This window comes from Macaca mulatta, chromosome 8 (assembly GCF_049350105.2).
Source record: "Macaca mulatta isolate MMU2019108-1 chromosome 8, T2T-MMU8v2.0, whole genome shotgun sequence".
NCBI classification, from domain to species: Eukaryota; Metazoa; Chordata; class Mammalia; order Primates; family Cercopithecidae; genus Macaca; species Macaca mulatta.
The window spans coordinates 94,128,319-94,155,046 of NC_133413.1; positions in this window are offsets into that span (position 1 = coordinate 94,128,319).

The window sequence follows — 26,728 nt, forward strand, 5'->3', positions numbered from 1 at the left end:
TTCAAAATTTCATTTGGAGATTTAAAATATTTGCACCAGCTTTCTGCATGTATAATAATCAAATCTTTAGTTTATGAGTAAATGCAGATATAAATATTATCTTAGCTCAAATATTTTTAATCAAACAGACTTTTAGTAAATGCACTGAAGAAAGAGACTGCACTTCACAGAGCATTCTTAAAGTGATGGGATTCCATTGGAATGCCTGTAAATATTTAGGTACCTGTAAATATTAGGTAATATACATCAGACAGGAATTAAATGTCTGAGGAAGCCGTGAAACTGTGGTGTCTCCATGTGACTTGGATCTAGCATAATAATGTCAGTGATTTGGGATATCCATAGAGTTATTCTTTTTATAAAAATGTGTCTCCCCAGTAGAATTTTCCTGCTGAGGCTTGTAAGACCTCAACAGTTACCAATTTTAGTTCACAAGTTGTTATGGGTAACCCACTATGGACTGAGTTCTAACTGCAGAGTAATTTGAAGAGCATGTTGGTCTAATGAAAATTACCATAGCTATAAATAAATAACAGATATAATAAGATCAAAATGTCTCTGACAAGATATCTAGCTAACAAAGACTCCTTCCCTTTAATTCAAACTCAGAGATGCACAGATGGAAAATGTGGTTCTATAAGTCCCAGAATCGAACTCAGAAAAGCTGAAAAACCCTTTGGAAGCATAAAAGCAATTGAATCCTGCTACACCATAAACAAGGAATCCTAAGTGGGGCTTCACCAGGGATATAGATAAGAGATGCATTTGGGAAAAGAGCTTTCCCCACACTTTTTCGGATTCATCCTGGACGGTTCAGTTTTCTCTTCCACATCTGAAAGTAATACGGCCAGAGTGGTATGGTATGGTACGTTTAGGTTAGTGCTGGGCCAGAATCATACATTAAGTTCACAAACGCCTGGCCTGTTCATCCTAATCATTTTCTCTTCCTCTACTTCTTCTTAGGCCTAGTCGAGGCAATTACAAGAGAGTGTGACAACCACTGGAGAAGTACAGAAGCAGCAGCAGAATTAATGAGTGGATTCCTGAAGAACAGGCAGAAAAATAGCATGAACTAGAAGCAGTTGACTCCAGATGACTGGGATAGTGACACCAAAATGATATCTGCTAGCACAATGAAAAGCTTTAAAAAGGGACTAGAAAACTTTCTATGAAGGGAAAGTAAAAATCATGCCAAGCATGTGAAGCACTGGTGAGGAGCTGGGGAAATGAGAAAACTCATGCATTTCTGGTAGCATGGTGAATAATGGAGCTGTTTTGTAGAAGAATCTGGAAGTAATTGGTGAAATTAAGGATATGTATATGTATATGTATACCTCATGGAATAATATTATTCCATGGATACATTCCAAAGGATATGTATACCTCATGGAATAATATCTTACTCATGGATTAGTTCACAGATGAACTAATATAGGGGTGTCGATTTTATTACATGTTTTCTAGCAGCAGAAAATTAGAAGTAACCTAGAAGTCCATCACTAGGAAAATGAAGGAATGAAATAATGTACACATAAATGTATGTATATGCACACATAGTAATATACACACATAGAGTATCCATTTATACCATAAAAAGTAATGTCTAGAATTATATATGGGACTAACTGATGTATCTTAAAAAGTTACTTGCAAAGAACAAAGTAAAATTCAAGAGATGTGTAGCACAATACCATTTATAAAAATTAAAAACATGCAAATATTTTACTGTGTATTTTAAAGTAAAATAGTGAAGTTAAATTAATAATAGTGAAGTTGGCAAGATTTACATTATTTTTACTAAAATGGATACTATGAGTAGAAAAAAAGAATAAAAGTTGGAATGGATGGGTAATGGTCAAAACAATAAAATATCAAGTGTCAAATATAATCACACTGATTGTATATGCATAATCCCAAAGACTAAACTAAAATTAATACCAAAACCAAAGCCAAAGTTAAAGGCAAAGCCCAAGAGTTGAAGAACTCAGGGGGAAAAAAAGAATAATTAACTCAATCCATAGACCTAGATAATGGTTTAATTATTCTATAATATATTTTGAATAACTAGGAAGAGTCTGTATGGTTTTAATAAAAAAGACAAATATTTTGTGCTAAGAGAAGGGGTCACAGAGAATAAGATCACCTGAAATTAGCTGAATGTTTAGTGAGTACAATACTACAATGCGTTTCTGATGCTAACTATTGAATAATTAGAGTTAGCACAGACTTCACAGGTTTAAGAACAGAGTTCTCATCAAAACTGCTTCACAACAACCCCAAGTTCAGGGTTCCCCAGGCCATTCACACTTCTGACGAACTGGCTACAAATTCAAGGATTCCATGACCCCATGCATTTTGATAATTCACTAAAATGACTGATGGAACTCAGGAAAGCACTGTACTTACAATTATAATTTTATTATAAAGGATACCAAGCAGGACCAGCCAAATGAAGAGACGCCTGAGACACATAGGGCAAGGTCTGAGAAGGTAACAGACATGGAGTGTCCATGCCCGTTACCCACAGAATCAGGACATATCACTCACCCTTCAGACCAACACTGCACTCATCAACCAGGAATCTTACCCAACCCTCAGTGTCCGGAGTTTTATTAGGGTTTCCTTACATAGGCACGATTAATTGAATCATTAGTCATCATTGAAATCTCCAGCCCTACTCCCTTCCCCAAAGGTCAGGAGATTGGACTAACATACTTTGGCTTAAATCATCAACCACGTAATCATACGGTTCATCTTTCTGTTGTGACCAGCCCCTATTCCAAGTCATCTTGTTGGCACAAACTCAGAGATGCTGCAAGGGCCTACCTTGAGTATCAAAGACATGTGTATCACTTAGGACATTCTAAAGTTTTAAAGGTGTCTCTTTAGAAACCACGAATAAAACAAAACAGATTCTTCATTATATAACAGTGAAATGGTAGAGGAAGAAGAAGAGATGAGTTAGGAATGAGTCTCTGTGCTATGTTCTCATTTCATTTCACAATATTTAAAAATGTAACATCCTGTATGCCAAGTTCCAATACATGAAGTTATGCTGTAGGTAATAGGCAACTGATAGTAGTTTCTAAGTAGAATAGTCATATGATTAGTACATGTCTTTAGGAGGATATTGGGTAGGAGTCCGGAAGTTGGATTAGATAGTGAGATTAGTGACATATCTTCAAGTTAGTAGAGTGTCATCAGAGTTAGGGTGAGATAAAAAGATACTATCAGGGGTCATCAAAAGAAAAGGCTAAATAACAGGGACATTTGTGATATGGAATTAGAGATTCAGGAGGATGCAATGCTTTAAGGATGCTTCTGAGCTTTCTAGCTTGGGGACAGTTTGATCTCACACCAATGTGCAGGTTTGTACTGAAAAGTATTTTGCATACATAAGTCAGAGAAAAAAATTTATTTTATAAGTATTTGGAAAAAGTTAAACATGCTGCATTACTGATTTTAAAAATAGATGTTTGGGTTTAACCTGACAAAAAGAGTTATACATTTGCCATAGAAAGAAATGCATACATGACAGTATATGTGACTATGAGTTTCATTTCCTATCTGCACAATCAAGACACTGCTGAAGGAGCCTCCTTTTGTTCTGACAGTTTTAAGCTATCCGTATTTCCAGCTTCTGTAGAGAGACAGGCTTTATGGGTAAAAGAAAAATCATATACCAAATATAAGTGATCAATGGAAGCATGATATGATCATTTTTGGGGCAGGACCATAACAATATTTTCAGTTATTTATACACAGGAAAGTGTTCCATAGGAAAGGTAATGATGTTGCCCCTTCTTAGAATTCTTTGAACAGGCCGGGCGCCGTGGCTCAAGCCTGTAATCCCAGCACTTTGGGAGGCCGAGACGGGTGGATCACGAGGTCAGGAGATCGAGACCATCCTGGCTAACACAGTGAAACCCCGTCTCTACTAAAAAAATACAAAAAAACTAGCCGGGCGAGGTGGCGGGCGCCTGTAGTCCCAGCTACTCGGGAGGCTGAGGCAGGAGAATGGCCTGAACCCGGGAGGCGGAGCTTGCAGTGAGCTGAGATCCGGCTACTGCACTCCAGCAAGGGGGACAGAGTGAGACTCCGTCTCAAAAAAAAAAAAAAAAAAAAAAAAGAATTCTTTGAACAATAGCACCAACACTGCTTTGCAGAAGAGGTAAAGATGGAAATTCTCCCTCTACTAAGAGGAAAAATCTAGGATTGAAATTGTTTTAGAGGAAACATTGGAGCCCTGTTTTCTTTTTCAAAATTGTTAGGAACACAAATAACACCTTTAGCATATAACAGCTGCAAACCTCCATGCTGAGAATGAAAGCATTATGCAGCTTCAAAAGTATAAATATATGTTTATCAGAGATCAGTCCAAAACTAAGAATGTGCTAAGCGCCAGACAGCTGGCAAGAGCCCTGGGACAAAGGTTAAGATTTCCTTTAGAAATAAACTGATAGAAAATTGGTGGTGATGGTGGGTTTACCTAGCATTATCTGCTTAAAAATATGCTGGCACTCTTAGCAGCTAATGACACAAATGTAAGTGCAAAGGAAATCAATGCCCTGTACTTATTTCATTTCATAATAACTAAACTTTATGTAAGTAAAATATAAGAGAGTATATAAGAGTAGCTTTTTAACTCAAAAATCAATAATTTAAAAAAATCATTTATATAGAAAAAGTCTTTGTACCACAGAACATATTTTTAGATGTCTTTTGCAAGGCTTTACTTGTTCCTGAGATTTAAGCTACATTGTAAGAAACAACAATTCTCCCTCAGAGGCTTCAATTCAAGTTTTCCCTCTGGAGCTGGTTTTCAGGATACAGGCAATAAGACAATGTCCAATGCTTTTCTGGCTTGTGTCTTTCTACCTTTTAATTTTGAGCCTTGATAATACCATGCTACTGTATTGATTACCCATTCTCTTTAAACATTCTTTTTCCAGGATTTTAAACTATACATTGTAGCAACATAGAATAAATAAAAATGTCAATACCAGTTCAATGATAGGTGTGATAGTATTAAACCCACTAGAAGTCATTTTTCATGATTTGTATTACATTTGGGAGCACTCTTCAATGCCACTGCCTAAGCAAATTTTTATGTTAACCAAAATAGACACAAATAAAAGACAATAACTTTTTTTTTCCCCGTGGCCAGCTCTATCCCTGCATTTTACAAGTATTATTTACTTATTTCATTGTTGATTTTGAAAAAAGTCCATACACATTAATAATTTTAGGCCTACTTTGCTATATTTTACAAGGATTTTCATATACTTAGAATTTGATATTTGGTCATTAGTCATCACTTAACTTGTACATTAGAGTTAAGAAAAACTACCTGCATAATGGGTCACAGGCTTCCTATATAGAATTGAGAGTTGAACAAGATTATTTCTATTTTCTTTGGACTTTAGCATTCGATATTAATGTTTATTTCACTTTAGTGCTTTATTATTTGCTTTAAATTTCCTGATATTACCTAAATACTTCATGCAAATGAGTGTATAGTGCTTTTGTTTATGCTTTATTCACTTTACGAAATACCCTTTCCATCAGGCAGAAAATCTGTTATGATCTAGATCAGACATCAACTATTTGCTGTGGGTTTCAATTTCACCATTCCTAACTTTTAATTTCTAACAATCAATAAAGTTATATATGACATTACAAGAAGGAAAAGGAGTAAACATACTCTTATCTACTCAATACCTGGCTGTTTGGTGCATACGCTTCTTCTTGTTATGTATTGGAGGTTAACAAAGATTAATGCAGTTAGCTAACTTCTCCATGTGACATAGACAAGATGTTGAATGTCTAAAATGCAATTTAATAGAAAACAGGACAAGCTTATGTTTCTCATTTCTACAATAAGATAATTTTTATTTATGTCACTAACACATTTAGTAATTAAGTCTGCTTTTTTCTTTTCTTTTTTTATTTTTAATTTACTTTAAGTTCTAGGATACACGTCCTCAACTTACAGCTTTGTTACATATATATATATATATATATGTACCATGTTGGTGTGCCCCACCCATTAACTCATCATTTACATTAGGTATTTCTGCTAATGCTATCCCTCCCGCTCTCCCCAACCCCACGACAGACTCTGGTGTGTGATGTTCTCCTTCCTGTGACCAAGTGTTCTCATTGTTCAATTCCCACCTAAGAGTGAGAACATGCGGTGTTTTGTTTTTTGTCCTTGCAAAAGTCGGCTGAAAATGATGGTTTCCAGCTGCATCCATGTCCCTACAAAGGACATGAACTCATCCTTTTTTATGGCTGCATAGTATTTCATGGTGTCTATGTGCCACATTTTCTTAATCCAGTCAATCATCGATGGACATTTGGGTTAGTTCCAAGTCTTTAGTATTGTGAATAGTGCCACGATAAACATACATGTGCATCTGTCTTTATAGCAGCATGATTTATAATCCTTTGGGTATATATCCAGTAATGGGATGGCTGGGTAAAATGGTGTTTCTAGTTCTAGATCCTTGAGGAATCGCAACACTGACTTCCACAATGGTTGAACTAGTTTACAGTCCCACCAACAGTGTAAAAGTGTTCCTATTTCTCCATATCCTCTCCAGCACCTGTTGTTGCCTGACTTTTTAATGATTGCCATTCTACCTCATGTGAGATGATATCTCATTATGATTTTGATTTGTATTTCTCTGATGGTCAGTGATGATGAGCATTTTTTCATGTGCCTGTTGGCTGCATAAATGTCTTCTTTTGAGAAGTGTCTGTTCATATCCTTTGCCCACTTTTTGATGGGGTTATTTGATTTTTTCTTGTAAATTTGTTTGAGTTCTTTGTAGATTCTGGATATTAGCCCTTTGTCAGATGAGTAGATTGCAAAAATTTTCTCCCATTCTATAGGTTGCCTGTTCACTCTGATAGTAGTTTCTTTTGCTGTGCGGAAGCTCTTTAGTTTAATTAGATCCCATTTGTCAATTTTGGCTTTTGTTGCCGTTGCTTTTGGTGTTTTAGACACGATGTCCTTGCCCATGCCTATGTCCTGAAGGGTATTGCCTAGGTTATCTTCTAGGGTTTGTATGGTTTTATGGCTAACATTTAAGTCTTTAATCCATCTTGAATTAATTTTTGCATAAGGTATAAGGAAGCAATCCAATTTCAGCTTTCTACATATGCCAGTTTTCCCAGCACCATTTATTAAATAGGGATTCCTTTCCCCATTTCTTGTATTTGTCAGCTTTGTCAAAGATCAGACAGTTTTAGATGTGTGATATTATTTCTGAGGGCTCTGTTCTGTTCCATTGGTCTATATCTCTGTTTTGGTACCAGTACCATGCTGTTTTGGTTACTGTAGCCTTATAATATAGTTTGAAGTCAGGTAGCATGGTGCCTCCAGCTTGTTCTTTTTGCTTAGGGTTGCCTTCCCAGTGCGGTCTCTTTTTTGGTTCCATATGAATTTCAAAGCAGTTTTTTCCAAATCTGTGAAGAAAGTCATGGGTAGCTTGATGGGGATTTATCTTGGAGAGTATGATCATTTTCACGATATTGATTCTTCCTATCGGTGAGCATGGAATATTCTTCCATTTGTTTGTGTCCTCTTTTATTTTGTTGAGCAATGGTTTGTAGTTCTCCTTGAAGAGGTCCTTCATATCCCTTGTAAGTTGGATTCCTAGGTATTTTAATCTCTTTGAAGCAATTGTGAATGGGAGTTCACTCATGACTTGCCTCCCTGTTTGTCTGTTAATGGTGTATAAGAATGCTTGTGATTTTTGCACATTGATTTTGTATCCTGAGACTTTGCTGAAGTTGCTTATCAGCTTAAGGAGATTTTGAGCTGAGACAACGGGGTTTTCTAAATATCCAATCATGTCATCTGCAAACAGGGATAATTTGACTTCCTCTTTTCCTAATTGAAAACCCTTACTTTCTTACTCCTGCTTGATTGCCCTGGCCAGAACTTCCAACACTATGTTGAATAGGAGTGGTGAGAGAGGGCATCTCTGTCTTGTGCCAGTTTTCAAAGGGAATGCTTCCAGATTTTGCCCATTCAGTATGATATCGGCTGTGAGTTTGTCATAAATAACTCTTGTTATTTTGAGATACATTCCATCAATACCGAATTTATTGAGAGTTTTTAGCATGAAGCGCTGTTGAATTATGTCAAAGGCCTTTTCTGCATCTATTGAGATAATCATGTGGTTTTTGTAGTTGGTTCTGTTTATATGCTGGATTACACTTACTGATTTGAATATGTTGAACCAGCCTTGCATCCCAGGGATGAAGCCCACTTCATCATGGTGGATAAGCTGTTTGATGTGCTGCTGAATTCGGTTTGCCAGTATTTTATTGAAGATTTTTACATCAATGTTCATCAGGGATATTGGTCTAAAATTCTCTTTTTTTGTTGTGTCTCTACCAGGCTTTGGTACCAGCATGATGCTGGGCTCATAAAATGAGTTAAGGAGGATTCTCTCTTTTTCTATTAATTGGATTAGTTTCAGAAGGAATGGTACCAGCTCCTCCATGTACCTCTGGTAGAATTCGGCTGTGAATCCATCTGGTCCTGGATTTTTTTTGCTTGGTAGGCTATTAACTATTGCCTCAATTTCAGAGCCTGTTATTGGTTTATTCAGGGATTCAACTTCTTCCTGGTTTAGTATTGGGAGGATGTATGTGTCCAGGAATTGATCCATTTCTTCTAGATTTTCTAATTCATTTGCAGAGAGGTGTTTATAGTATTCTCTGATGGTTGGTTGTATTTCTGTGGGATCAGTGGTGATATCCCCTTTATCATTTTTATTGCATGTATTTGATTCTTCTCTCTTTTCTTCTTTATTAATCTTGCTAGCAGTCTATCAATTTTGCTGATCTTTTCAAAAAACCAGATCCTGGAATCACTGATTTTGTGAAGGGTTTTTTGTGTATCTCCTTCAGTTCTTCTCTGATTAGTTATTTCTTGCCTTCTACTAGCTTTTGAATGTGTTTGTTCTTACTTCTCTAGTTATTTTGATTGTGATGTTAGGGTGTCAATTTTAGATCTTTCCTGCTTTCTTTTGTGGTCATTTAGTGCTATAAATTTCCCTCTACACACTGTTTTAAATGTGCCCCAGAGATTCTTGTATGTTGTGTCTTTGTTCTCATTGATTTCAAAGAGCACCTTTATTTCTGCCTTCATTTCGTTATGTACCCAGTAGTCATTCAGGAGTAGGCTGTTCAGTTTCTATGTAGTTGAGTGGTTTTGAGTGAGTTTCTTAATCCTGAGTTCTAGTTTGATTGCACTAGGTCTGAGACACAGTTTGTTATACTTTCTGTTCTTTTACATTTGCTGAGAAATGCTTTACTTCTAACTATGTGTTCAATTTTGGAATAAGTGTGATGTGGTGCTGAGAAGAAAGTATATTCTGTTGATTTGGGGTGGAGAGTTCTGCAGATGTCTATTAGGTCTGCTTAGTCCGCAGAGCTGAGTTCCATTCCTGAATATCCTTGCTAACTTTCTCTCTCATTGATCTGCCTAATATTGACAGTGGGGTGTTAAAGTCTTCCATTATTATTGTGTGGGAGTCTAAGTTTCTTTGTGGGTCTCTAACGACTTGCTTTATGAATCTGGGTGCTCCTGTATTGGGTGCATACATATTTAGGATAGTTAGCTCTTCTTGTTCCATTGATCCCTTTACCATTATGTAATACCTTTCTTTGTTTCTTTTGATCTTTGTTGGTTTAAGGTCTGTTTTATCAGAGACTAGGATTGCAACCCCTGCTTTTCCTTGTTTTCCATCTGCTTGGTAGATCTTCCTCCATCCCTTTATTTTGAGCCTATGTATGTCTCTGCATGTGAGATGGGTCTCCTGAATACAGCATACTGATGGATCTTGACTCTCTCCAAATTGCCAGTCTGTGTCTTTTAATTGGAGCATTTAGCCCATTTACATTTAAGGTTAATATTGTTATGTGTGAATTTGATCCTGTCATCATGATGTTAGCTGGTTATTTTTCTCATTATTGATGCAGTTTCTTCCTAGCATAAATAGTCTTTACATTTTGGCATGTTTTTGCAGTGGCTGGTACTGGCTGTTCCTTTCCATGTTCAGTGCTTCCTTCAGGAGCTCTTGTAAGGCATGACTGGTGGTGACAAAATCTCTCAGCATTTGCTTGTCTGTAATGGATTTTATTTTTCCTTCACTTATGAAGCTTAATTTGGCTGGATATGAAATTCTGCATTGAAAATTCTTTTTTTAAGAATGCTGAGGCTGGGCGCAGTGGCTCTAGCCTGTAATCCCAGCACTTTGGGAGGCCGAGACGGAGGGATCACGAGGTCAGGAGATCGAGACCATCCTGGCTAACCCGGTGAAACCCCATCTCTACTAAAAAATACAAAAAACTAGCCGGGTGAGGTAGCGGGCGCCTGTTGTCCCAGCTACTCAGGAGGCTGAGGCAGGAGAATAGTGTAAACCCGGGAGGCGGAGCTTGCAGTGAGCTGAGATCCGGCCACTGCACTCCAGCTTGGGTGACAGAGCGAGACTCCGTCTCAAAAAAAAAAGAATGCTGAATATTGGCCCCCACTCTCTTCTGGCTTGCAGAGTTTCTCCTGAGAGATCTGCTGTTAGTCTGATGTGATTCCCTTTGTGGGTAACCTGACCTTTCTCTCTGGCTCCCCTTAAGATTTTTTTTCCTTCATTTCAACTTTGGTGCATCTGACAGTTACATGTCTTGGAGTTGCTCTTCTCAAGGAGTATCTTTGTGGCATTCTCTGTATTTCCTGAATTTGAATGTTGGCCTGCCTTGCTAGTTGGGGAAGTTCTCCTGGATAATATCCTGGAGAGTGTTTTCCAACTTGGTTCCATTCTCCCCGTCACTTTCAGGTACACCAATAAGACATAGATTTGGTCTTTTCACATAGTCCCATATTTCTTGGAAGCTTTGTTCATTTCTTTTTACTCTTTTATTCTGTAAACTTCTCTTCGCGGTTTATTTCATTCATTTAATATTCAATCACTGATATCCTTTCTTCCAGTTGGTCGAATCATCTACTGAAGCTTGTGCATTCATCTCCTAGTTCTTATGCCATGGTTTTCAGCTCCATTTGGGTCATTTAAGGACTTCTCTAAAATGGTTATTCCAGTTAGCCATTCGTCTAATCTTTTTTCAAGGTTTTTAGCTTCTTTGCGATGGGTTTGAACTTCCTCCTTTAGTTCAGAGAGGTTCCATCGTCTGAAGCCTTCTTCTCTCAACTCATCAAAGTAATTCTCCGTCCCTCTTTGTTCCGTTGCTGGTGAGGAGCTGTGTTCCTTTGGAGGGGGAAAGGTGCTCTGATTTTAAAATTTTCAGCTTTTCTGCTCTGTTTTTTCTCCATCTTTGTGGTTTTATCTACCTTTGGTCTTTGATGATAGTGATGTACATATGGGGTTTTGGTGTGGATGTCCTTTCTGTTTGTTAGTTTTCCTTCTGACAGTCAGGACCCTCAGTTGCAGGTCTGTTGGAGTTTGCTGGAGGTCCACTCCAGACCCTGTTTGCCTGGTATGCCATGTGCTGGTTAAAGGGTTATCCTACAAGTTTACCTCACTCCCTTTCCTCTCTAGCTCTTGCAACTGGAAAAGTAAACTGATTCTGTACTTTCTTAGAGCATGGTAGGAGAGCTTTCCAATAAGGTCCTGTTTAGATCACCTTGGACACAGCAGATAAAAGTGTCATAAGATTTAGGCTTGAAATGAAGATTTTTTGTGTGGAAATATGGGGAAGGTATAACAAGTCTCCCAGCTTTACAGCAAATACAATCCAGTCTCAAGGTTGCTGGAGTTTTCTGCATTTCTATTTTGCTCTGCTTGGAAGCAAAAATGTCCTTAGTAATAAAATATGATGTTGATATTTTTGCCTGTGTACCTTGTCTTTCTACCTCCCTTAAAAAATTTAGAAGAAAAATTGATAGCAAGATAGAGTTTGTGGATTTCTGCCTCAATTGGCCAAATGTCATCTAAAAGTCATTGAGTGCTATCCTTATTTCCAGTAGGCCTAACTATTAATAATAACTCCAAAAGGCACCCACCCAAATTTTGTGTTATACCCACTGTCAGGTTGTTGAGGTCTCATTGATCTTAATATTCCCAGAATATAACGTAGTAACTGACAGATAAATGCATGAATAAATGCAATTAAAATTGAACTCAAACAATCCTTATGTCAAAATTAATATATTTTGAAGCTATCATTTATTAAGTATATAAAGGAATTATGTCTAACATAATGCAGTGTTGTTTATTGTGAAAACAATCGTGTTTCCTTCATGAGGGAGTGTTTAAATATTCTTTCCAATAGTAGTGAGGATGAACTGAACCTTATATATTCATTCCCTTGTTCTGCTTTTGGCCAGTTGCAATTATTTATGAAACATATGGGTAGAATAGGGTGTATAGTGTAAAGCCAGGGAACAGAATGGCTGTCTTTGTATGATGCTTGCTGTCTCATATGGAGAATAAACCCCTGACCTTGGCCTCATTAACACCAAACTCTAATGAGCTGAGATAATGGGCCCAGATTGTACACCAGCAGGTATCAAATCTAATTTAATTTGACCATTTATTCCTATTCTTTAGAACTGATTTTTTAGAGTGTGATATTCAAGTATATATCCTTTCTAAGATTTATAAAACAGTATATATTTGCTTTCTGGTGGTTGGACCTGAAAAATGAACACCACCTTTTTAATCCTTTCAAACTTATTCATTTCAAGTAGGCTACCGAATTGTTGTCATAAATAGTATCTTCAGGTAGACATAATCCCATTACATATTTTGTGGTTAGCTGGTCAGGTGCCAATAGATATTTAAAAACCGGTTCCTAACAATACCTGAGGCAAGTAGAATTTTTGGTTTGGATAATATAATTAACTTGAGAAGACAAAATACAATATTTAGTTGTTTTAGCCTTTCTCAGCTGCTCTCAGGCAGCGTAAAACTCTAAAACTATTTGGTCCAAATCATTACCTTGCTCAGTCAAGCAATTGATTATGAGCGTACATATATATATATAGTTATATGTATATATAGTTATATATACATATACATACATATATATATATATATATATGCATGTGTGTGTGTGTGTTTGTATAGTCCAAGGGTGCTAAGTTATAGTAGCTTTTTGTTGTAGCATGGAATATAGCCTGTGGCTTATGTTTCTATGTTTTATGGATATGTTAGCCATTTGTTTACCTATTGTCTATTGTTGGTTTCGTTCTATAAAGGCAGAGTCCGGTCCTTGTAACAGGAACCTAATATTTGAAATATTTAAGAGGGACAGAGTTTAAAATAGTTACTATGTGGCCATTTACAAAAATAAAAAAAAAGCTTGCTGAAAGCTAAACATGCCAACCTGGTCAGTTAATAGAATTTAGTTGACCAAAAATTTAAGTTTTAACAGGGTGACTTATTTATCTCTATAATGAGAAGTAAATGGAAGTGTAGTTCCAGGACCTTAGTGCCAGTTTTGCTTCCCATATTGGTAATCATTCAATTTCTTTCAGTCTGAATTTCTTTATCAATAAATATATGGTATTGAGTTAGATATCCTCTAAAATGTATTGCTCACTCTAACTTTGTAATTTTAGATTTTTAGAATTGTAAAAGAAAATTCTGAAATTGTTCTAAAGTTTACTGATCTCCCCAAACTGTCATTGTCTCTCTGACTATCCGACTTTCACAATCTCAAGGGAGGGCTTGGGAATCATCACTAACATCTAACAAAAGAACAGATCTAGGAACCCAAGTGCAGCACTTCTAAAGTATGTTGTCAGGACTAGAGGAGCAACTTGGATGCATTAAACTGAATCCGGCGTAATAATGGAAGTGTATGACATAATACTAGGTTTTGCAAAACTCAAGTCTCCTTTGTTATTATTAACCTTATTAAAAACTCATGTTCTTTAGCGATATCCATGGATGATTCATCTTATCTTCATTTCCTTTAGACTGTTGCAGATGCTGCTTATTCTCCATGATAGAGATACAGCTTTCCTTCTGTTAACTCTGTTACAAAACTGCAATATTCCATATCCTTCCTCATCATACATGACAGCTGGCATTTGATGATGCAAGGATATTTAAATTGGCCCCATCTCACCTAGATAGAAGCTATTTAGGGTCAACTATGGGCTCTTACTCTTACTGACACTAAAATAGGAACTAGATATTTTCCTTATTTATTTCTTTTGTTGCTTCTTAACAATGGAATGATATATAAAATAATTGAGATGAGAGTGTAGGAATGCAAGAGTGAGTGAAGAAGAAGATTTAGAAATATCATCTAATTGTATTTGCTTTACCCTTTAAAAGAATTCTCATGGGACTCTGAATCCCCCATTAGCCTATATATTATTTTTACTGCTTGAAGGATCCTAGGATATTAATAAAATTTTAACTATTGTTTGATAATTCAGCCACTGAAATTCATCTTGCAACATGTACTTTTTCATTTGGTGAGGATTAAAAACAAACACAAAGGTCTTGTCTTTTTATAGATATCCTCTTTTTTCTAACCTGTTCAAAATAATTAAAATTTGTCTTTGCCTGAGAAAGGGCTAATGAGGTTTAGCTCTGCAGAGATTCCAGGAGACCAAGTATAGAGATTCAACATTCAGGGCACTATTTCCAAACTATTAGAGATTCAACTGTGGAGTATACCTAGCATCCAACTGTGTGTACCAACCATGAATCAGCATTGTGAGTGTGGTGGCAGAACAATACGGACACTCTTCAAAAATCTTTAAGCAGAGGAAGTAAAGCATTATGGGCAAAGTTTAAGTATAGTTTATACAGTTTCTGTCTTTCAAAACCTTAAATTTCTGGTTGATTATGATTAGAGGATTTAAAGGGCAACCAAAGAGTCTGGCATAACATTAAATACATCCCAGAACACATAATTATGACAGCATGCTAATATCTTTGCTCATAAAAATTCATTTTGACATCACATTTATAGGTGAATAAATTATAACTGAAAATGTTTCATTAAATGAGTAAATTAATCTATTTGACCATGCTATTTAAAATCCATCAAGCAAATTTGTTGATTATTTTTCCTCAAGACTAGATTAGGCTTTAAAAAGTTGAAAAATAACCCTAAATCAGGAGCTTGGCTTTTCTAGACTTTTAAGAAAAAGATCATAATAAATGTATAAGATTGGCACATGTGTTCCAGATGCCATTTGACAGGCTAGAGTGAGGCTGTAAGCAGTAGCAATAAAGTTTAGGTAATAAGGAGAAGCATCAGCATAAAGTCTGCAAAAGCAACTTTTCAGAGAAAAATGGTAAGGAGGTGAGACTTGGAATTCTAAAGTGATAATAAAGCCATAGGGTAGAATATTGGAATAGGAATAGACCAACTTCAGGAGAAGACCAAAGAGCCATGTAAACTTCAAAGGTGTAAAAGTAAAGGCAAAGATCAGGAGGGGAGATGGAAACAAAATGACAAACAAAAATTCACTACAAAAAAAGCAAGGCTTTACCTTTTATAAAGGAGTTCACTTAAATATTTAATGATTAATTTCATACTTATATTATTTAGGCTTGCAAAATTTTAAGGCAGTTCATGCAAAGTACATGCCAGATGTCAGCCACAAGCTAGTAGGGACCTTGGATATTAACAAAAAATTTATATTTTATGTTTAACTTCAAACAAAGAAAATGTATTGAATCTTCCTCAAAAGTATGAAATAGTTAACTGACTCTAGGAAAAAATCTGAGCTACCAGAATGTAGGATAGACAGTAATAATGGAGTTCTCTGACCTACGTGTCAAAAACACATGAATGATTTCTTCAGTGTGCCACCATTAAAATTACTTAGATCCACACTTCTTCATTCTTATGTAATGTGAGAGTTAAATTGTCTAAATAAAACTTTATATTGGTCTACTTTATGTCTTATGCCCATTCTATGACTAACAGGTTCACTGACATTTCATAAAATAAAATAAAAAAATATGTGCAGTACCTTAAGGGAAAGTTAGGGTGATATTATGAAAAGAAGGAAAGAACTGAAGGGTGCCAGAAGAATAAATACAAAAGATAAAGTAACTTTATATTAAGATAACTTTACAATGTAATCAGAATTTTCTCCAGCACTTAAACTACTTGTAATTCAGCCTTGTAGCATATGCAAAAGATTTGAAGAAGAAAAGAAGCACATTTCTGCATAACTCTATCTGAAAAAGCAAATTTATAGCTCTGGCTTATTATAGAGGAGAAGATTAATTACAGAGACAACAGAAAACAGCTTCAAATTCCAATTATGAAACTATCACAATGAATTTTTTCCTGGTATGCTATGGCCACAGTCACTAAAAATCTATGTTTGCTTTCCTCTCCTCCATTTTATCCTATCTTTAACATTCAAATAGAGCCCTCCTGCTTTTGAATGTAGTATCCTTCATAAAGTACAATTTTTGAGACATTTCTAGCTAGGAAAGCCACAGGAAGTAACATGATGCCATGAAAGGGCACTGGATAAGGAGGTGGGGAAGCATGGAGAGTAAGCTGTCTATCTTTGTACATAAATCCTATATGCATTAAATTGCAGACCCATTATAGAGTCGTCTATCCATTCTGGAATGCATAGAAATCTGGGCAAAGTATTTTGATTTGCCAATTTTTGGCCCTAGAAGCCATTTCCCATTGTTCTCACTCTAGTGTTTCCAGACTGAATGAAGGTAATTATAAAAATATCTCAAAAATTCTCCTAAACGATAAAGAGCAGTGTTGGGATGTGAGAGTGTACATATGTGTGTAGACAGGGTATGTTTGGGAAATGATGAAAATTAGTGATTCAACCCTCTAGCAATATGGCCTATATTTTACAACAAACACATATATATTAATATGGAAGACTGGATCTCCCAAGAGTGATGCATAACTATCTTCATTTTAGCTTGGCCATTTTCCTAAATATAAATAATTTTGGCAAATTTCAGTAAAAAAAGTTTCATTAAATATATAGTTTATTTAATAATCAGAGCAACTAGCTGTATACTTAATTATATCCATCATTTAACAGAAAATTATTTCTCTTTCCTTTACAAATATAAGCTGCTTTACTGTCACTTTGTATTTTACTGCTTAGTGCCTTTTAATACACACCTTTTCTTATTTCAGTGAATACTAAAAGATACAAATTAACAAAGGCTGCTTAATTTTCCCTTGTTTGCTCTTATTTAGACAAGTCAGCTCCATGATCCCTTAATACTCTGAGTCACATGAAGGGAAAGCTTATTAAGCTGATGTTACTGATATTTTACATATTAGAATAATCGCTAGAGCCAAGAAAAACTACAGTGTTCATGCAATTAAGTTCTTAATTTCAAGTCCAAATATTTTACTACACTATAGTAAGTCCTGCTTATTAAGTAGGTAGCACATATGGAGAAAATAAACCTCTAGGCTTATTCTAGAGAAATTTTCATTCTACGGTTCTCCAGAATTCTACTTAGCCTTTTTTACTTTGATAATCAAAATATTACAATAAGTAAGAATAATTATCCCTATGTTGTTATAATTGGGGTGGCTTAATAATTAGTAATTTTATAATATGTATAAATATGATAAAATAATTATTACAGGTTCTAGAAATAAGACACACACTCTGAAATGACAAATACGTATGCACACACACACAAATATATGCTCATAAGGTATTGTCTACTATTTACATGTTTAATATGCAGTCTGATACAAATTTCCTAACTGCTATAATCAGTTGTTTATTTGAGGAATGAACATGGTGTTCAAGGCTGTATTCTCTTTAAGATTATGAAAATTCTAATTTATGAGATCTATCATATTCTGGACTAAACTGTCTGCCCTGATTTCTCTGAAGTTATTTGGCTTCTTTTTTTTTTAAGGGCTGGATGTGAATTGCTGGGCCTTTTTTTTTTGCCTCTTTTATATTCACCCATAAAACAAACTTTATTATTTATGATGCTGAAGCTTTCTGACTCTGTAACTCGTTTTCAAGTAATTTCTGGCACTGAACTATTGTTAGCATGGTAAGTATTTTAAACCTTGTCTAAAAGTAAGAATCAGAATGTGTTTTTAGATGCAAACAAAAAGCAAATCGTTTTAACACCTAGAGGAGACTGCAATGATCAATGTAATAATTTATTAGAATTGGAGATATTAACACAAACTCATGTTTAGCTTAATATAGATACAGGTGGTTATTTATAAAAGTATATGTGTGTGTGCGTGTGTGTGTGTGTGTGTGTGTGTGTGTGTCTGTACATGCGTTAGTATAAATATATACAGATTTTTGCTCTGTCAGTTTAGAGATGCTAAAAGAAACAATGCCTCAATAGCAACAGCATACCAGGCACAAATTTATTGGTTCCTAATGCCATTCTCCAATAAAAGAAACCAAGGATCCTTGGGGAAATGGCTAATTCTGGGACATGGTCGAAGATCCTGGAGCATTTTATAGTATTAGAAATAAGGAGTTCTCAACACACACACACACTTATGAGATCTATCAAAGGCCCAGAGGAGGTAGCTGAAAAAGCTCCCATTTGCCAAAACTGTAACAAGGTAAGCAACAAAATGAAGTGGTATTGGATTATAATCCAAATTATATGGTAAATAAATATCCATGAATCTATACTGATATAAATATATGATTGGATAAGTAGATGTAGAGAAGAGACAAATCTGTCACACTGTAGAATTTCAAATAATTATGTAAATAATCTGCGTGATGGTTAATTTCATGGGTCACCTTGACTAAGATACAGCATGCCCAGAGTGTTGGTATTACATTATTTGTGGGTGTGCCTTGAAGGTGTTTTTGGAAGTTATTAGCATTTGAATCAGGATGGTGAATAAAAATTACCCTCACCAATGTGAATGAAAATTATCGATTCCATGGAGGACCTGGATAGACAAAAAGGCAGAAGAAGGGCCAATTCTCCCTCATTTGAGCCTAGGACATTATCTTCTGCTGCCTTTGGACATTGGCTATTCTGATTCTCAAGCCTTTGGACTTGAGTCAAGACTTACACCGTCACTCCTTCTGTACTCCCCCCTTCACTTCTCAGGCCTTTTTACTTGGACTGAATTATGTCACCAGTTTTCCTGGATCTGGCTTGCAGATGACTTCTAGACTCTATAATTATGTGAACCAATTACTATAATAAAGTTCATTGTGTGTGTCTGTGTTTGTGTGTGTGAGAGAGTGTGTATGCGTGTGTGTTTGTATGTGTATTCTCTCATTGGTTCTGTTTTTCTGGAAAACTCTTGACTAATACATTCTGTGTTCAAGGAGGAGGACATCATTCCCCATTTCTTAGGTGTGGGCTGTGCACAGCAAGTTTCTTCCAAAGAATAGTAGTATGCAAAGAGAGATTTAAAAAGAGTAACTTTCCAGTGGAGAAACCTGGCAAATACTACTTCAGCCAGGTGATTAAGGCCGATATCAAGTCACAAATCATGTTGATAGTGTGTACCCTTGATATGATGTGATGAAAAGGACCCACCTCTGAGCTCCTCCCAAAGCCTATAACTCCAGTTTTACCATAAGGAAAACATTAGAAAAATTCTAAAGGGGCACATCCCCACAAACTAGTCAGTAGTTTAAGATTTTAAGATAATTAAAAATAGACTCTTAGAAATTGTCACTGGCAAAAGAGGCCTAAGAAAATATGATTCCTAAATGAAATGTGGTGCCTGGATGGAATCCTGAAACAGAAACTGACTTTAGATAAAAACTAAAGAAATCTCAACATTATCATTAGTTAATGATAATGTATCATTATTGATTCATTAATTGTAACATATGTACTATAAGAATATAAGATGACAATTATAGGGGAAACTGACTGCTGGGCATATGAGAACTCCCTGTATTTAAATTAATCTTTAAATCTATCTTTTCTAATTTTATTTATTTGCATCTTCTCTTTTTTTCCTTAATTATTCTTGCTAAAGATTTGTCATTTTTGTTTAACTTTTCATCAAACTATATAGTGTTCCTTTTATTTTTTGTATTGGTTTCCTTTTTTCATTTCAATTTTATTTATTTCTGCTCTGATCTGTATTATTTCTTTTCTACTAATTTTGGGTTTGGTTTGCTCTTGTTTTTCTAGTTCTTTAAGATGCATCATTAGATTGTTTATTTGAAGTTTTTCCTCTTTATATATGCAGGCACAGATAGCTATAAACTTTCCTCGGAGTACTGCTTTTACTGTATCCCATGGGTTTTGGTATGTTGTGCTTCCATTATCATTAGTTTCCAGAAATTTTTCAATTTCTTATTGCTGGTTATTCAGAATTCAAGGGGTCTTCAGTTAGTAGGTGATGAACGCTGCCAGGACTGAGTCCTTTCCTTCAAGGCAGCAGGTTCTCTTCTGGCCCAGTGTGTGTCTAGAAATGTCGTCTGGGAGCTAGGGCCTGGAACAAGGAAGGGCCTCCTGACTCTGACTGGTGCTGTATGCTTCTGTGCTTGAGCTGGTATCCTAGATGCAAGATACAGTCCTCACCCACTCTTCCCTCTCCTCTCCTCAAGTAGAAGAAAGAGTTCTCCTAATGAGACACCATCTGGAATAGCCAAGGGACTCTTGGCATCAACTGTCTCCTCAACCCAGGTGGCACAGCTTGGGGTTAGAGGAGGGATGATGCCAACAGCCACTTTGCTGCCCCAGATGGTGTCTCAGTATGTTATGTGTCCCACCCTGACCCCAGTCCTCTGTCTCTGTGCCTATTTCAACACTAGGACTCACCTAAAACTTGTGGTACTTATAGACCAGACTGCCTTCCCAGACTGCCTTTCAAATTTACTTGGAGACACCGCATGCCATGCCACACTGTGCCCTCCGTGGCAAGGTTTGAGACACTCAGGTTTGAACCACTGGGACTGGAGATCCCCCTCTGGCTAGGGTTAGATTAAATGTTCCCTCCGTGGACACGTGCTAGCTGAGTTTGGTCTGGTTTTCCTCTTTGCTCTAACAGGACAACACTGAGTTCATTACCTCACAGTTGCTGTGTTCTTCCTCCCTCCAGATTAGCAGTTTCTGGATGCAGCTCTGCATGAAGTCAATTGTTCTATCTGGGTATCCTGCCCCTACATACATACACACAGTGTATTTATACACATACGCATACATGTATATGAAAAAGTTAGTGTAATGTTAGTTTGCCTTTTGTGGCTCGTAAATGAAGGATTCGGATTTAAAATAGTATTGATAAACCCTTTCCAAATCCCTGAGTATTCCTATAATCAAGTTTATACATTTAAAAAGAAAAGGAAAAAACCTTTTAATTGTATATATGTTGTTCTTGGTTGAATTGTCTTCCCCCAAGAGATGTCAAAGTCTGAATTCTCAGTCCCTGTTAATGAGACCTTGTTCAGAAATCGGGTATTTGCAGATGACCAGGTTAAGATGAGGTCATTATTGTGGGCCCTAACCAAATAACAGTGTGTCTTCATGAGAAGAAATTTGGACATAGAGACAGATAATCGCACAGGGAGAATGCCATGTAAAAATGAAGGCAGCAATTGTAGTGATAGAGCTACAGGCCAAGAAATGCCCAACTTGGCAGCAAACCATCAGAAGCTAGGAGGGAAGCATGGCACATGTTCTCCCTCAGAGACCTGAGAAGAAGCCACATCTGCTGACATCTTGATCTCAGACTTTTGACCTTCACAACTGTAAGACACACACTTCTATTGCTTAAGCTACTAATTTGTGGTACTTTGTCACTATAGTTCTAGCAACAAAATAGATTAATGGTAAATGTAAGCCAGGAGGGAAAATACAAAACAAATAAGCAAGACACTGTGGAAATATTTAAGATAAACAGTGTTTATCTTATCCAATTATACTAATGTTATTGGAATTGTCAGGAGTTGAAGAGGGATGTGACGATGAGATGACCATACATTCAGATTTGCTTGGGATATCCAATAATGATGTTACATCATCATAACTTTCAATGGCTTATTTTTTCATTCTCAAAAGTGTTCTGGTTTAAGTTATAAATTATATGGTTGCCCTACCTTGAGGCAGGAAGTATAGATCATTCCATGTAAAATCAGAAGTCATAATGGCTTTTAAGGAAGGGGATGAAATGATACAATTTGTATGTTAGAAGAAATAGTCTACCTGCCATATGGAGAACAGATTAGAAGATAAAAGGGTGGGAATAGAAAGTTGTATAATAAGTTTAAAACACTGTTGGCTCATACTTGTAATCCCAGCACTTTGACAAGCTGAGGCGGGCGGATTGCTTGAGCTCAGGGGTTTGAGACCAGCCTGGGCAACAGGGCAAAACCCCATCTCTCCAAAAAATTACAACAACAAAAATTAGCTAAGTGTGGTGGTGCACATCTGTGGTATCAGCTACATAGGAGGCTGAGACAGGAGGTTTGCTTGAGCTCAGGAAGTAAGGGCTGTAGTGAGCCAAGATGATGCCACTGCACTCCAGCATGGATAATAGAGTGAGACTCTGTCTCAAATTAAGAAAAAAAAAAATTGTGATGTATTCCATTTTCTTTTAAAATGGAATTTTTCTTGTTGCCCAGGCTGGTGTGCAATGGCATGATCTCGGCTCACTGCAACCTCCGCCTCCCGGGTTCAAGTGATTCTCCTGCCTTAGCCTCCCAAGTAGCTGGGATTACAGGCATGCACCACCATGCCTGGTTAATTTTGTATTTTTAGTAGAGATGGGGTTTTGCCATGTTGGTCAGGCTGTTCTTGAACTCCCAACCTCAGGTGATCCACCTGCCTCAGTCTTCCAAGGCTCTGGATTCCAGGCGTGAGCCACCACGCCTGGCTTGATGTGTTGTAAAAGAAGTAGAAGCCCCCCTTTCTGCCTTATAAGAGCTAACAATCTGTTCGTTGAAACACAACAATTTTTATTAAAAAGGAAATTTAATTTTATGAAATGACACAAAAGATTCTGTGCATCTTCGATTTTCCAAATTTAATGAGCGTCTTTTCAGAACAGAGAACTGTAACAAGAACTGTGGAGAGGTATCAAGAAGGTCATTCCTCTTGCACTTGTGGAGTTTTAAGAATGTATAGTTAGGAGGAATCACTTATATCCATGCACAATTAAATAGGTCCATTGCAGAGCAACCTGTGAACAAATCGGGTCAAAATATCAGTATGTGTATCCATGTTGAAGTGAGGCTGATAAAAAAGTATCAGGTGGAAGGGTTTTGTTATTTTTTTAAAGTAAATTTAAATGTATCATAATAGAAATATTGAGATTTTTAAAAAATCACAATAAGTTACATAAAAACATAACTTTTTCTGAAAAAAAAATCTGTCTCTCTGGCTGCTCATGCATATATTCTCCATCTTGATTTATGAAGTTGGTCATTGCTCTACATTTGTGGGAACAAATCCATGTCAATCTAATGCCTGTTAGTGTCTGATTAATTGCCCTTGTTAGAGATGCTAACTAATCCAGAGTCACGACCTCTTCATTCTAGGAACTCTTTAGTGGCTCCGAGACCAAAATTGACCTATCATTTTCATTGTCATAGTAGAAGCTGTCTCAGTTTGTTTCTTTACCTCTTACACCACCTGTAGCTCTTTCTCAAAATTCCACCCAGATCCCTCCTCAATCATTGCTTAATGATGCTCCAGGGAGATTGAGCCACTTTCCCTCTGCCCTGCTGCAAAAAGTGCTCAATGAAGTAACTGCAGTATCTTTCTTTACCCTGGACCATTCTGACTTTCTACTTGCCCTTTGCTTTTTATTTCTGGTCATCAAACTTATAGAATGAGCCTCTGATTCCAGCAGTCTCTGTACTCAGGCTGCAAAACTCTAAGCCAGTATTTGATCAACTTGTTTTTCCTCCTACTCTAATAAGGGGAAACCTGTGCTTGGTTAACCTGTACTTTGCTACACATGAAACAAAGTGTCAGAGAACATATAGGCCTTGTATGTATGCAAACCTCCTAGTAATTGAGCAACAAATCAGCACAAGAATAGCAAAGCATCTTTCTTTAAAAATCTAGCATGATAATTTTCAGTTAGTAGTGAAAATTATAAGGAAAAAAAAAAAAGGAAACAGTACCCATATGATCAGAATATGTTTTCAGGAAAAAGAGGCTAACAGTGAAATCAACTTCAACAGGTCTTCTAGTTAATGATTAAAATCTTCCTTACTTCTATTCCCTAATAGGGTGTCATCCTCTTTAGGATAGAAGTCTGTATACAAAAATTATCTATCAGCGTTTGGCACACAATAGTACTTTGATAGATATGGTTTAAATCAAGGAGAGGAGAGAAATCAGAGAGGAAAGGGGATCATTCCTCACAGGATGTTTCCCTGGGCTTTGATAACTTCCATCCTGAAATGTTCCACATTAACCATACAAAAATCCAGAGTCCCCACTAAGCTGCAATGCAGCACTGGGAACAGGTCTATTTGTTCACCATTGTACCTTTTTCTCCTAATGCAAGTCATATACCCAATAAATACTTAGTGAATGAATGAATCTAATATACATCAAAATAAAGGCAATACATAAATATTAATTCTCGTGAAAAAAAACCAAAGGAAAAGAAATATCTAAATTAAATTTTCTTTATTTTCACTAACTGAGTTTTTAAAGGATAACTCAATTTATCTGTGAAACCTTTAAGCATACAGACCAGGATTATTGTGTTTTATTCACTTAGGGAAACACTTATTTACAATTTTTGACAAAAGACTTCAGTTCCATTCCATTCTATATAACGATAAACCAGTAATAAAGTATAATGTAACACAGCAATAAAAATGATGGGCACAATTTATAGTTCTAATAATTTAATATGTTTTAAAAATAAAATGTATTTATAGACTTTTTGTCTGCAAGAAATGTGCCACTCAAACTAAATAGTCTGCATTGTTTTCCAAAGAGAACCAAAATAATCTTACAACTATAGCTCATGTGATAGCTAAATCAAGAATGTATATTCTAAGTTTATTGTGGGAGAGGTTTGTGTCTCATACTTGAAAAGATGATCTCCCACAATTTTCAGCAAATACTTTGTTTCGAATGCAATACAATATTGATGATGCTAAATCACTAAATCAAAGGCAAGAGGATAACAAGAGTGCCCAGTAATGACTATGTGGCAGATCCCATAATAGGTAGTAGTTCAAAATTTTTTTTGGTACCATATTGAACTACTATCATCCGGTCTCCAGAGAAATTAGCCAATGGCAACATTTCATTAGTGATTCTTTATCTGCAATTCCTTTGGAAAATCATTCTCTTTTAGTGAAACTTACTTTAATCCGGAATAATTCCTCAGACTTCTTTTGTTTTTCAAGACATTTCACTTATTAGAGATTACAGAGTAGTTATTTGGCAAAATGGCTCTCAATATGGGAATGTCTGTTGTTTCTTCATAATTAAATTCAGATTATGCTTTTTTGGCATAGATAACACCAAAATAGTATTCAGTCCTTTTCAGTAACATAATATTAAAAGCACCATGATGTCAGTTGGTTCTATTACTGGTGATGTTACATTTGACCTGTTGGCTAATGTAGAGCCTGCCATGTTTCTTTTCTATGAAGTTATTATTTTCCCTTTGAAATCAATAATTAATTTGTAAGATAGATTGAATCCACACAATTATGCTGTATCTCATCAAACTTTTGCCTACTTATTTTAATATCCATTAATGATTATTATGTCACTGTGTAAGCATTTAATATATAATAATGTGTATAGAAGACTAAAATTGTGTATCCAACACTAACAAGTGAGGATTTAAAATAATGGTGAGTACTATAAATAAAAGGTAATAATAATTCCTTTAAAAAATGATTTCACGACAAAATAGGAGGCAAATTTAAGTGAGACTTATCTAAGCAGGTGATATAAGAGCTGAGAATTAAATCCACAATGAGTCAATAATACATTAACTGGGAGTGGAGATTTCTAAAGCAAAAAGAGCAGCAAGAGTAAAGAGTCTATGAAAGGAAGAGATTTGCATCTTTAGCAAATCGAAAGAAGACCAGTGGATGAATCATAGAAATTAAGGAGAAAAGTAGAAGAAGGTGTGATTTGAGATATAGACAGGCTAGATCATGAGAGACATTGTAGGTCTTGGTAATAATTATAAATTTTATGCTAAGTGCCATAAAAGGGCATGGGAGCAGATAAGTAATATGGGCTGTATAATCCGTATTTGTAGATATATATCTATGTATATATACATATGTGGCAAATATGTGGCGAGGCACGGTGGCTCACACCTGTAATCCCAGCACTTTGGGAGTCCAAGGCGGGTGGATCACGAGGTCAGGAGATCGAGACCATCCTGACTAACAGGGCAAAACCCGTCTCTACTAAAAAATACAAAAAATCAGCCAGGTGTGGTGGCAGGCGCCTGTAGTTCCAACTACTCTGGAGGCTGAGGCAGGAGAATGGCGTGAATCCGGGAGACAGAGCTTGAAGTGAGCCGAGATTGCACCACTGCACTCCAGCCTGGGTGACAGAGAGAGACTCCTTCTCAAAAAAAAAAAAAAAAAAGAATAGACCAATGCGTGTGTGATATCTTTAAGCTATAAAGTAGCAGGATAAATTTGCAGAATCAATCTGTGCATAAATTAATTATGTAAATATAAGTAATAACAAATACTTGTGGAAAATATGCGTAAAAAGAGATAAAAAGACAAAATCTTCAGAACAACAATTTTAAAAAGCTTTTCTATTTTAGATTTGACAGTGTCTTTACTCTCTTTACTGTT